This window comes from Sphaeramia orbicularis, chromosome 16, assembly GCF_902148855.1.
Source record: "Sphaeramia orbicularis chromosome 16, fSphaOr1.1, whole genome shotgun sequence".
Classification (NCBI taxonomy): domain Eukaryota; kingdom Metazoa; phylum Chordata; class Actinopteri; order Kurtiformes; family Apogonidae; genus Sphaeramia; species Sphaeramia orbicularis.
In genome coordinates, this window is record NC_043972.1 from 756,072 (window position 1) to 769,806 (window position 13,735).

The following is a 13,735-nucleotide window of genomic DNA, read 5'->3' on the forward strand; positions in this document are numbered from 1 at the left end:
GTTGAAGTAAAAGTACTGGTATTAACATCAAAATATACTTCAAGTAAATGATCAGAATCAGATGACTTTATTAATCCCAGGGAAAACTTATTAACACAGTTGCTCCATTCAAGTATAATTAAAAAGTAGCAGGAAAGAAATTATGAATACAACAAAAAAGAAAAAAACATATTAATATACAGTACATCTTATATTTTAAAAGGGAAGTGGACTTTGTGTGTGTGTTTATGCATTTTGTATTTATTTGTGTAGTTACAGGACAGTGTCTATTGGCATTAGTTGCAAAGAACACGATGCATGCACCAGATTTAGCAGAGAAGCTAATTTCCATCTGTTGTTCTGGACAAAAAAAAAACATAATAAAATATCATATAGATTACACAGTACTAATACACTGGAAGAAAACCGTTAAACATGACAGATAAAGGAAAGTTTGCTGAACAGATGAACGGTTTCAGCCAAATACATAGAAAGGGCTCACATTCTAAAAGTACAATTACATTTCCAAGAATAAGATATGAAAGAAAGAAAAAGAGAGAGAGGAGGAGGAGGAAAAAGTAGAAGAACTGAACAAATAAATAAATAGGCTAATCGTATGTGTGTGTCTCAGGCATCACACAAAATCCATCCAGAGCAGACTGCTGCAGTTTGTCGTACTGAAGTCGTTTTGGTTAAGGAACAGACCAGTGAAAACCACCTGTTCATAGGAACAATATTTTGGGAGATATTAGTCATTTTGGAATACAATAGCCTTACAATCATGCTGCTATGGTCACAATCACTTCAACACTTTGGCGGTGACTGCTGGACAAATGTGGTACAGCGTGCATGAATACACAAATATCTGCTGGGGGAGTGGGACCCTAGTGTCAGGATGTGGACTTTATTTACGGATGTTTGTTTTTTTACATTCTACCAGTGGAAAAGTGAAGATTAACCTCCTCAGACCCAGCCATGGCTTTTCTGTCCACGCTTGTGGACAAGAGTTTCACAAATTTATAAAAAAAAAAAAAAAAAAAAAAAAAAAAGAAAAGAAAAGAAAACTGTCTACCTCAAAGGACATTTCATAAAAAATGTAAAAACTGCATCTGCATCCTGTTGCATCCTGATGTTTCCAGTACAGGCACTAACTGAAACCAAAACAGAAAAAGCTGGGACTGCTGAGGCTGGACTCACACCTACCACGCAGACTTTTTTTAGGTGTGAATACAAACGTGCGAACTCTGATTCGAACCAAAAAAGTGGACCCAGACCACCTATAAGAGGTGGTCTGGGTCCGCTTCCAAACGGACTCTGGGCCGGTTCACTTCTGCTGTGAACAGAACCGACCTCGAACCGAACCAAACCAAGGAATCTTGAGCCTTTTTGTGCTTGACGAGCCACCGTAGCCTCTGGAAGGAGCAGAGGTTTACAGGTGGTCAGAGGTTTACAGTGGTCAGAGGTTTACAGGTGGTCAGAGGTTTACAGGTGGTCAGAGGTTTACAGTGGTCAGAGGTTTACAGTGTTCAGAGGTTTACAGGTGGTCAGAGGTTTACAGTGGTCAGAGGTTTACAGTGTTCAGAGGTTTACAGGTGGTCAGAGGTTTACAGTGGTCAGAGGTTTACAGGTGGTCAGAGGTTTACAGTGTTCAGAGGTTTACAGTGTTCAGAGGTTTACAGTGGTCAGAGGTTTACAGGTGGTCAGAGGTTTACAGTGGTCAGAGGTTTACAGGTGGTCAGAGGTTTACAGTGTTCAGAGGTTTACAGTGTTCAGAGGTTTACAGTGTTCAGAGGTTTACAGGTGGTCAGAGGTTTACAGTGGTCAGAGGTTTACAGGTGGTCAGAGGTTTACAGTGGTCAGAGGTTTACAGTGGTCAGAGGTTTACAGGTGGTCAGAGGTTTACAGTGGTCAGAGGTTTACAGGTGGTCAGAGGTTTACAGTGGTCAGAGGTTTACAGTGGTCAGAGGTTTACAGGTGGTCAGAGGTTTACAGTGGTCAGAGGTTTACAGTGGTCAGAGGTTTACAGGTGGTCAGAGGTTTACAGTGGTCAGAGGTTTACAGGTGGTCAGAGGTTTACAGTGGTCAGAGGTTTACAGTGGTCAGAGGTTTACAGTGTTCAGAGGTTTACAGGTGGTCAGAGGTTTACAGTGGTCAGAGGTTTACAGTGTTCAGAGGTTTACAGGTGGTCAGAGGTTTACAGTGGTCAGAGGTTTACAGTGGTCAGAGGTTTACAGGTGGTCAGAGGTTTACAGTGTTCAGAGGTTTACAGTGGTCAGAGGTTTACAGGTGGTCAGAGGTTTACAGTGTTCAGAGGTTTACAGTGTTCAGAGGTTTACAGTGTTCAGAGGTTTACAGGTGGTCAGAGGTTTACAGGTGGTCAGAGGTTTACAGTGGTCAGAGGTTTACAGTGTTCAGAGGTTTACAGTGGTCAGAGGTTTACAGTGGTCAGAGGTTTACAGGTGGTCAGAGGTTTACAGTGGTCAGAGGTTTACAGTGTTCAGAGGTTTACAGGTGGTCAGAGGTTTACAGGTGGTCAGAGGTTTACAGTGGTCAGAGGTTTACAGGTGGTCAGAGGTTTACAGTGGTCAGAGGTTTACAGGTGGTCAGAGGTTTACAGTGGTCAGAGGTTTACAGTGGTCAGAGGTTTACAGGTGGTCAGAGGTTTACAGTGGTCAGAGGTTTACAGTGGTCAGAGTGAACAGCAGACATGAGCTGTGGACAGACGTGGACCAACGAGGACACTGAATGTGTCACTGACATTTGGTCACATGTCCGTATTATGAAACTGGCTCTGACTGAGCTGTTCTTGAGTGTTAACATTATTTGTGTAAATTTGTGCCAAAAATACAATTTATATTCCAAAAATGCTAACTGTATGTAGGAGCACCACGTCTATTTTCATCAACACCGGCCGTCTCTGGTTCACCCCGCCCCCGACTTTTCTGTCCAATGCCAGCGCAGTTCGTCACATGCGTGTTTCTGTTCACGCATTTTGGTCCACGAACAAAAAGTGGAATGTGAATGCGATCTGACCCAAATGAAAAAAATAAAGTCTGCATTTGATCCGAATCAAATAAGCGGACCAGAGGACTTTTCAGGTGTGAATCCAGCCTGACATTTCCTGGGTGTGAGGAGGTTCCACATAAAACTGTTACATTCCAAACATGCACATGTTTAATGAGTGGACGTGCATTTAATTTAACTCACTGTCAACAGAACCACACCTTTTCTGAAACTCGTCATTGCACTTTTTTTACTGAACACTTTGCAAATAAATGAACTTCCTCTTGTTTTTAAGCACAGTATTAGTAATAATAGCAACAAAACTATTGGTTGAATTCACACCAAATTGGGTTTATAGACTGACACTGACCCAGAATAGATGTCATTACAATTTGGGAAAAGTAGGTCAAAGTTCAAATTTTTAATGAATTTTTTACATCTTTTTTTTCTCCCATTTACTTATAACGGGCGAAAATTCCCATGTCTATAAAAACCTAAGTTTTGCTTTAATTTACTTCAAACCTGGCACACATACAGAGGCAGCTGATCTGCTGACATCAGCACACGCATAGACATGATGACATCAGCTGGATCGACGCCAAAATAAGCTACAATGTGCGAGGGGCGGGGCTTGTTGTGCCTGGAACCACTTGTTTTACTCTTAACTGAGATTTACCACCAACTGGAAATAATAATAACAGAATCTGAAGAATGGAACTATTGTTTATTATTGGTATTGATTACCAGAAGCAGGAAGTTATCGGTTGTAAAAAACCAATTATTGTGCATCCCTCTTATAATCGGTACTTCTAATGTTACTGTCTCTATGCTGCTGTACCACTGTTAGTTCCACTGTGATGGGAATAAAAAAGGACTCTATTATCTCATGTCATCTCATTATATAAACACCTCGTCCCTTTAAACAGGCAGAAAAAAACAAATATGTTAAAAGCTTTTGGCTGAAAATGTCAAAGGAACATGTGCAGTGTCTAAACAATGAAGATGAATGAGTGTCAGAACCCACATGTGACGTGGAAACGCTACAAACGTCTCAGGTGGGATGAATAAAATGACGGATGTTGCGTCCAACGGCGTCGACGCCAGCGCCCGATCATCCATCTAATTAACGTCATCAGCTTCACCTGCGTGTCTGTTCTAACTCGCCGCCGCCGCTACGATGAACTTAAGGCGAATGCGTTTCTGAGCAACAGGGAAGCGTCTGACAGCTGAACTTTTGGTTCTTTTCCCACATTGAAGAGCGTCTGGTATCAGCTCAGAAATGCACTTGAGTAATACTGGATGAGCTGTGGCTGCGCCGCACGGCCACACCACATCAAATAGTCCCATTTTCAGAGGAGGACGCTGAGGCGGTCCCTTCATATTTCCACAGATACGCTCATTATGCTGCAGGAAGGAGTGTGTGAAGCTGCTCTCTAACGCTCGGCCAAATCTGCCATGTGGACCCGCAGCCAATCGCAGGCTGCCAACGGGCCGGACGCCGTCCAAAACCAGCCAGCCACCCAGCGAGCCGCTCCGCCTCCCACACCGCCAGCTTAATCCGCCCAACTGTCGTCCAGCAGCCCCTCGTCCTGCCAGAGAACCAAAGCCCCGTCCAGCCCAGAGGCGCTTCAGGGCCAGACCGGACCAGAGCGGGCCAGAGGGGGCCAGAGGGGGCCAGAGGGGGCCAGACTGGACCAGAGCGGGCCAGAGGGGGCCAGACTGGACCAGAGCGGGCCAGGACCGTACCAGAGTGGGCCAGACCGGACCAGAGTGGGCCAGGACCGGGCCAGGACCGGACCAGACCAGGCCAGGACCAGACCAGAGTGGGCCAGACTGGACCAGAGCGGGCCAGGACCGGACCAGAGCAGGCCAGGACTGGACCAGAGCGGGCCAGACCGGACCGGGCCAGATTGGACCAGAGCGGGCCAGACCGGACCGGGCCAGACCACCGCTCCCTGGGCGTCAGCTGGACCAGTCATAAATGGACCAGAAGAGGCAGTGATGAGCGCAGGTTGGCAGCAGATGTCTGTCATCCGTCGGTCTGGGTTTTCCGTTTAGTTTGGGTTCTCATGTGCATTAGCAGGTTTGGGTTCGACAGCAGGTTAATAAAAACTACAGACTTTTTCAAAACTGACTTGACTTTGTGTACCTTTACACATGTAAGCCTTCTTTTTAGGTACACTTCATACTTTTATTGTGACACAGTTTTTCGGTGCATTTTCCTCCTTGTGTTTGTATTTGGGTCTGTCCATGAAACTGGGTTCGTTTCGGTATCTGTTACTTTTCCAGCTTTTTAGACCCAATAATAAAAGAGAAATGTAGACATACTTCCCCCCAGGATGGACCTAATGATGACCTCAAATAAATGCAAAAAAAATTATACTCTTGCTCTGATCCATCCCAAAATTATTGCATTTTTGATAAAATATTGGGGCCAAAAATAGGACCATAACTGGGACGTAAAAACCTTCCTAGGTGTCAGTGTGTTTAATCTGGAACACATGTCTGTAAATGGTCTCATATACCACTATAAATAAAGACACTGTGTTAAATTTGATGATCCTAGTGGTTTTTCTAATCCAAACGTGGGTTTTTCATGAATCTCAGTCTCATTCCAGGTTTCGCGTATAACCCGTCGTGTCCACTCATGTTACATGCAGAACCTGCTCATTTAAACACATAAATCGTGAGTGATTTTGCAACAGCGCTCATTTTTGTGAAGCACTCAGACTTGCATATTTACTTCAATTCCCAAAATGTGCCTGTGAGAGAATAAAAAGATAATTTAAAAACATAGTAACACATAATTTTTTTGTCCTTTTTGCCGTGTTACATGTAGATTTTCGTATAATAAATAAATAAATAAATAATATAAAAATGTGATTTATGTGAAAAATCGCTTCTCTTTTATCTCAGTAAGTATTTACTTTTAAAACAGACCCAAAGTGCTTCCAAACTTGCTTCATAACATTCGTCTACATCTGGTTTGAATTTTTAGCCCCTCTGTCCTGTTTTTAGGAGCAGACTCAAAAAAGCACCCATTTAGTCCAGTCTTTAATGTATTGAATTTTATACATCATAAATTCCCAATATTAGGAACTTAACCCTAAAAGACCTAAACGTCCACTGGTGACCAAAAGCATCTACTGATCTAAAATGTTTCATAACCACTGATCCACTAATCCTATTAGTTCATGTAAAATGGTGTAAAATGCAGTTCGCCATCTCCTCATGGTCATCAGACATGACCCATTTGGACGTTCAGTTCATCTTCATTATGTTCAACGCTTGTTTTATGTTCATTTAACAATATATTTTTGCTTAAAAGGTCAGTTTTCCTTCACTTTTCTCTGTTGTGATATAATGACATTTGAATTGACTGAAAACCTTTAAGAACGTTTACATGATCAGTAAATTAAATATAGGAAAATACTTGATTTTCACTGAAAAATGCCAAATGCAGAGGATAATACTGTAATAAATTACAATTACTTGACTGAAAATATGCATTAGCAAGTCACTACAAAGGCAGTTCTAGGTCATCAAGGGTTAAAGGTCATATTGTGCAGAACTGTTTGTTCTTTCCCATTATTACACAATAACATTAGATGGAAAGCAGATTTTTATTTAATTCCAGGTCAGATTGTATTGTTTATTGTAGTTTGTCTTTAGTTTGCGTTTGTTACGTCTCACACACACAGGTTTTCCCTTCTAGTTTCTAAGTTTCAGTAACTATAGCAACCCTGACGACCCATGAATATCTAGTCATATTTCTGTTCTGTGCTGCTTGTAATTAATCATTTGACATAATTGAAATATGAGCAGAAAACATATTGGTCATGAGTGATAACATAAAAACAAAACAAATGTGTGACAAAGAAATCTGATCTGATAGTTTCACACAAACATATGAAATGCAAACCACCATGAAAGCACGATGCGAATGAGCCGTGATAATCTCATCATTTGATAACGGAGCGCGATACGGGAGACGGCATCATTTAACACGTGATGATTAGTTTTACCATCAACAAAAACAGAGAAGATGAAGCAGAGGGTGAAGAAAAGGTGGATAAAAAACCAACACAAGTGCACGAGTCAAGGTGAGATCATGACTCATTTATGGTTTTATTCGTATAAATTCATTTCTTTGCATGTGGTTTTTTATTGTGTTTATTTCTCAGATTAACCCATAAAGACCCAGTGTTACTTTTGTGGCAGTTCCAACATATATTTTCTCTATATTTAATGTTTCTTAAGGGATTTATCACCATTTATTATGACATTATCCTTTGTATTTTGCGTTTTTTCAGTGAAAATCAGGTATTTTTCCTGTATTTAATTCACTGATCATGTGGATGTTCATAAAAGCTCAGATTAAAGTTGACGGTTCTTATGTCAAAACCAGAGAAAACTGAAGAAAATGTGACTTTTTTAGCAAAATCTATCATTAACTGAACATAAACTGTCTCCCTCCACTGTCATTCATCCAACTCCATGGGTTTTACTGGTGAATCACTAGTCACTTGTCCACTGACCCTCAAATTACGCAAAAATAACAAATAATTTCCTGTTGGAATAACGACAATTTCGGCAAAACTCTAATGTTTCGCTTGCAAGAGGGTTTTTTTCAGGCATAGCAAAATTGGTATATCATGCAAAACTGCAATATAAAGAACTTTTTCACACGAAAACTGTCTTTCACATGAACAAAAAAAAAAGGTGATGCTGATGGACGTTACAACAAGCGAAGAAGAAGACGAGGTTTAAAGGAAACATGGTGCAGTGTGTGTGGACACTCCAGGAAACGGAATCAGTTTTAAATTTACTACAAGATACAGGGGTGATATATAATAATAATAATAATAATGAATATATCTGTAAAACAAAGTGATATTTATGTTCGTCGACATGTTTATGGAATGACTTCTTGTGTCATCGCACAATAATAAATAAACAAATCATGATATTTGTGATTTAATGGAAAAACTCACATTACGCACTTCTGATTTTTTTGACAATTAGTAAATATCTTGCTCATTGCTACTCATATTACTACTTTATCATTATTATTGCTACTTTATCAATATTATTGCAATGTTTTTATCACTTGAACAAACTTGTGTATTTATATATATATTTTTTATCTCTTTATTTTTCTCTATTGTATTGATGCAGACTGTTTAGTGCTGCTGTACACACTTGAATTTCCCCCTTGGGGATCACTAAAGTATATCTTATCTCTTAACTCTTCTTTCTGTTAGCTCTGGTAGTTTCCATCTGCGTTCATCTAAGTGGATGCTGTTGACTGTTCCCACAGTTCTGACAGATTTTGGAAAAACAGCCTTTTCCTCCCATGCACCACAGTCATGGAACATCAAACTCCACACATTCATTTCTGTTAATGATTTTAAAAGTTTCATGGAGAAGGCAGTGAAGGAGGAATGTCACTGTTTGTCTTGACGCCGTTCTGGTTGAACAGCTGTTGTGTTTTATCGTTCATTGTGTCTCGTGTGTGTTTTCTGTTGCTGGACTGTGTACGGCTGACACCTTGGACAGGTCTGCCTCTCAAAAGACACTCCTAAACCCAGTGGGACTTCCTGGTTAAATAAAGGCTGAGGCTGAACGGCAGCTCAGCCAGAAGGAGGGAGCTGGGAACCTGCAGCCTGACTTTCACTTTTTATAACTGTACTTATTTATGTAGTGTCTTCACAGTACAATAGGAGGGCTAGTGCTGTTTCTGTTGAAGTATTTTTACTGTTGCTGTGATTGTTCTTGTTATTTGTTTGTTATTTATTTTTCAGTACTGGGCGGACACAGAGCCAGGGCACACTGTGGGTCACTGCCATGGGACTTGTACCCTGAACGCACATGACAGATAAACTGGAAACTTCAACTTGAAACTTGGACTCAAATAAAGGTAAAATAAAATTAAATAAAATCAGTAAAGTTTTGCACACATGTCCAATGAAAAAGCCACTAATGTTGTAGAAGATGACGGTGTTTCCATGGTAACTACGGAGCCTCTGAACATCCAAATGGGTCATATGTGATGACCATGAAAAGATGAAGAACTGTATTTTACATCAATTATTAACATGTATTGATAGTTTCAACGGTTCAGAAGTTAAAACAGTTTACATCAGTCGATGGTTTGGGTCTTTAAGGGTTAAAACACCACATGTGACAGTTACGTTCAACCTTTTTTCACTGCTTTACATGACTTAACATGATCAATATCACTATTTTATTGTGACGTCTTACAGCTGAATGGTCCTGGTGTTTCTATCCAACAGCTGCAGAAAACAGAAGCTACAATATCAGCACACAGAATAAGAGCAGAGAAGGAGAAAGAGAAGGTTAAAGCCAGATATGAGCAGTGGAGAGGAAGTATCTGTGGAACCTTTTTAGAACCACAAAAACGTAAAAAGAGAAAAAGAAAATACGAGGCGCCTCCAATCTGAGGTCAAACCACACTGTCATGTCTGAAATCCAACGTTAAGTGGTGACCACTGCAAAGGCCGGGCTCCAAAACGACGGAAAACTTTTAGAGTCTAGAACTAATAGTGAAAATATGATGAATCATAACTAGAATGTGATCCAGTTGCTGTGTTTTGGAAAAGTGGGCACATATCAGGAGTTTAGAGACATGGAACACATGGGCTGTTGGATTCTACAGTGACACAACACTGCCATCTGCTGGTGACCACCGCCACTGAAATGCACCGCATATTAGAGAGTAAAACTCAACTCTATGAATGTTTGTGCACTAAAACCAACCATAAGGGCTTCAGTCCATTTACAGACTATATATTTGTTTATTTAGTGTTTATGGATAAGAGCATAGCCAAACATTTATAGGTTCCAAATACATTTTTCTCTATATTTAACCCTTCCTAAGTGATTTATCTTCATTAATTATAATATTATTCACTGGATTTTGTATTTTTAAGTGTAAATTAGGTATTGTCTTATATTTAATTCATCAGTCATGCAAATGTCCATAAAAGCTCAGAGTAAATCCAAAGGTTATAATATTAAAACAAAGAAAACTGAAGAAAAAGTGACTTTTTCAACAAAATATATCACTAACTGAACCTAAAAGTGCAGTCATTAGTCAAATAACATGGGTTTTATTGATGAATCCATGTTGTAGAAGATGATGGTGTTTCCATGGTAACTACGGAGCCTCTGAACGTCCAAATGGGTCGTATCTGATGACCATGAAAACTACATTTTACCAGAATTATTTGCATGTATTGATAGGATTAATGGTCCTAAAGTTATTCAACTTTTTAATCAGTCGATGCTTTTTGTTGCCAGTGAATATTTCGGTCGTTTTTGGGTTGAAGTCCCTTATGTTGGGCATTTTTCATATATAATATTCATTCATTTCATTTTATTTTGCTCATCACCACATACATGGTATGGAGCACAAACACCAGGTCATAACAGAAAAAAGAACCACTTAACAGTAACAACATTCACTGAGAAAGAGGCAAAAACCTTTTCAGAGAGGCTTTGTAGTTACCATGGAAACACCGTCATCTTCTATAACATTGATTCACCAGTCAAACCCATGGAGCTGGATCAATGACAGAGGATGGACACACTTGTTTTTATCTTCAGTTATCGATGTCTTTGTTGAAAAAGTCATTTTTTCGTCAGTTTTCTCTGTTTCCAATATAATAACCCTCAACTTTAATCTGAGTTTTTTCGAAAATCAACATGACCAATTAATTAAATATAGGAAAATACACAATTTCCATTTTAAAAAACACAAAATACAGAGAATAATATTACAATAAACAGTGATAACTGCTTAAGAAAGGTTAAAAAGAGAGAAAAATGTATTTGGGAACTGATAAAAGTCCCAGTGGGTCTTTATGGGTTATACATTGATGAATGGTATTTTGGCAAATATGTTCAAATACATTCAAATAAAACATGGAATTCATCTCCCACACAACCATTACAGCACAAGTGACTGACTCGCAGACTTCTTTCCAAACCTTTGTAACATGCAGTGACTTTAGGGAATAAAATCTGTACTAAATACAACATGAAGGAGGAAAATGCACAGAAAAACTACATTAAAAGTGCAGTAAAACAACAAACATCTAGTGCATCTTTAATAAAAGTGAAAAAAACAGAGAAAATGTCGATGTAAAGATCTGCTTTTATGTCAAATATCTGAGTGTAGTTTGAATTTATTACAATTCTGATTTTCTATACTTAATATTTGGAACCAATATTCACTTTTAAAGTCTCTGAAAAGGTTTGTTAAGCATCTGTGTGTTATTTATCCAATAAATTATATACATTTTTCAAATCGGATTTTCTATATTTTGTGTGTTTTCTGTCCTTTTGTGTTTTTATCGTAGGTTAAAGTGAAAAAATAATAGACAGATGAAATAGATGAAGTTGTGTTGAAAAAACAGATCCAAACATGGGTATAGTAAACATTTGTTTCTATAGTATATAAAGGCCAAATCAAAAGGACTGAAAAACAGACAGAATAGACTCAGACCACTAAGGGTTAAACTGACTCTAATCAGGATCTAATGTGACTTTTCAAGGTAAAAGTTCAATCGTTTAACTCGTATCTGTACGCTTTTACAGCCAACACTTTAATCTATATATTTACACTGATTCTAAAACACTAAGACGTATTTTTTCTCTTCACGTTCAAATCCAAGTCACAGACTTCAGAGGGAAAAACACGGACTGTGACTTCCCCTCCGTTCGGTGAAATGAAGCCGGAGCAAACGGAGCATAACAATGTGGATTCTTGCAACATGTTACACACTGTGAGTGCAATGTTCATGAAACTGGTGTCAAAGGAATGCACTGCAGGATTCTGCAAAAGCCCCCGTGTTAACAACGCACTTTGTCCTCCAAAACTAACAGCTCGAACGTACGCAGCCGAACGCTCTGAGTTTAATTATGTTCTGCGCTCTTTTATCATTAATTATACATTAGATCCACAGCACGAGCTGCTTTTATTTTATATACATTCTGTGCACTTCTAACATTTACAGGCACATCAAGGACGGTATATGATCTATTATCTGGCTTCAAGTGGGTCCTTTCACACCAGTGTCAGAATTCCACTGCATGTGGACTTTTTCTTACTATAGAATAAAAAGGCGCATCATTAACGATGTGACTTTAATGGATTCTAATCATTTACATGATGGGTTTTCTCTGGCATGGACCTGGAGAAGCTGGAGTTTAGCTTTAGAGTTTGGATAGAACTTTTCCAGTTACAAAAAATCATGGAATAAACTGAGCAGAATTTAACTCTGATTCTAATCATTTACATTAAGCCTTGGATGCATCACAGTTCAACTGAAGCTTCAATTCAGATGTAGAGTTTAGTTTAGTTTAGCTTTTTTAGAGCTTTTCTTGCTGCAAAAAGGCAAAACTTGTGATTAATTGTGCTGAATTTAACTCCCTAAAATCTAAAGAACCTCAGTTCTAATCATTTACAGTGTGTCTTGGCTCAGACATAGTTGAACTGAAGCTTAAGTTTAACTTTAGACTTGAGTCTTTTTTTAGGGCTTTTCGTGCTACAAAAAGACAAATGACATCATTAATTGTGCCGAGTTTTCTGGCTTGTCCCCGTGTGCAGTGTTCCTGGGCTGTGTGGTGGCTGGGCTGCTCATTAACGGTCCCACTGAGCCGGTCTCTGAGGCTCATGTGGTTCACTTGGACCAGATAAGAAGAGCTGCTCCTTTGTGTTTGTTGGAACAGGAGCCATAACAACATCACAAACGCACACGTCACATGAACACATGCACTCCCCAGAGGCTACGCCCACTGTGTGTATGTGTGTGTGTGGTGTGTGTGTGTGTGTGTTTGTGTGTGTGTGTGTGTCCGACAGCTGTGCGAGAGGCGAGTGTGGGCCAACTGTCGCCATGGCCACAGGATGAGATGAGAGAGTCATTTGTATGTGGTGTGTGTGTGTGTGTGTGTGTGTGTGTGTGTGTGTGTGTGTGTGTGTGTGTGTGTGACCTCCGGCATCACCCCCGTTGAGCCTTAATTGGCCACAGGAGATGGAAGGGCGGGTCACACAGCTTTGTGATGACTGGGACCGACACCCAACCCTCTGTATGTCTGTCCTCTCCTCTCCTCCTCTCCTCTCCTCTCCCCCTCTCCTCCCCTCTCCTCTCCTCCCCTCCCTTCTCCCCCTCTCCTCTCCCCCCCCCCTCTCCTCCCCTCTCCTCTCCTCCCCTCCCTTCTCCCCCTCTCCTCTCCCCCCCCCCCTCTCCTCCCCTCTCCTCTCCTCCCCTCCCCTCTCCCCCTCTCCTCTCCCCCCCCCCCCCTCTCCTCTCCTCTCCTCTCCTCCTCTCCTCTCTCTCCTCTCCTCTCTCTCCTCTCCCCCCCTCTCCTCTCCCCCCCCCCCTCTCCTCTCCTCTCCTCTCCTCTCCTCCTCTCCTCTCTCTCCTCTCCTCTCTCTCCTCTCCCCTCCTCTCCTCTCCTCCCCTCTCCTCCTCTCCTCTCTCCTCTCCTCTCCCCCTCTCCTCCTCTCCTCTCCTCTCCTCCCCTCTCCTCCTCTCTCTCCTCTCCTCTCCTCTCCTCCCCTCTCCTCCCCTCTCCTCCTCTCCTCTCTCCTCTCCTCTCCCCCTCTCCTCCTCTCCTCTCCTCTCCTCCCCTCTCCTCTCCCCTCCTCTCCTCTCCTCCCCTCCCCTCTCCTCCTCTCCTCTCTCCTCTCCTCTCCCCCTCTCCTCCTCTCCTCTCCTCTCCTCTC

The 13,735-nt window shown here is 41.0% G+C and overlaps 1 protein-coding gene across 4 annotated transcripts in view; it reads right to left on the reverse strand.

The window, feature by feature from the left end:
- The window catches only part of cdk14 (cyclin dependent kinase 14), a 461,964-nt gene that overhangs the window by 131,083 nt on the left and 317,146 nt on the right, over positions 1-13,735 (reverse strand). The window lies entirely within an intron of this gene.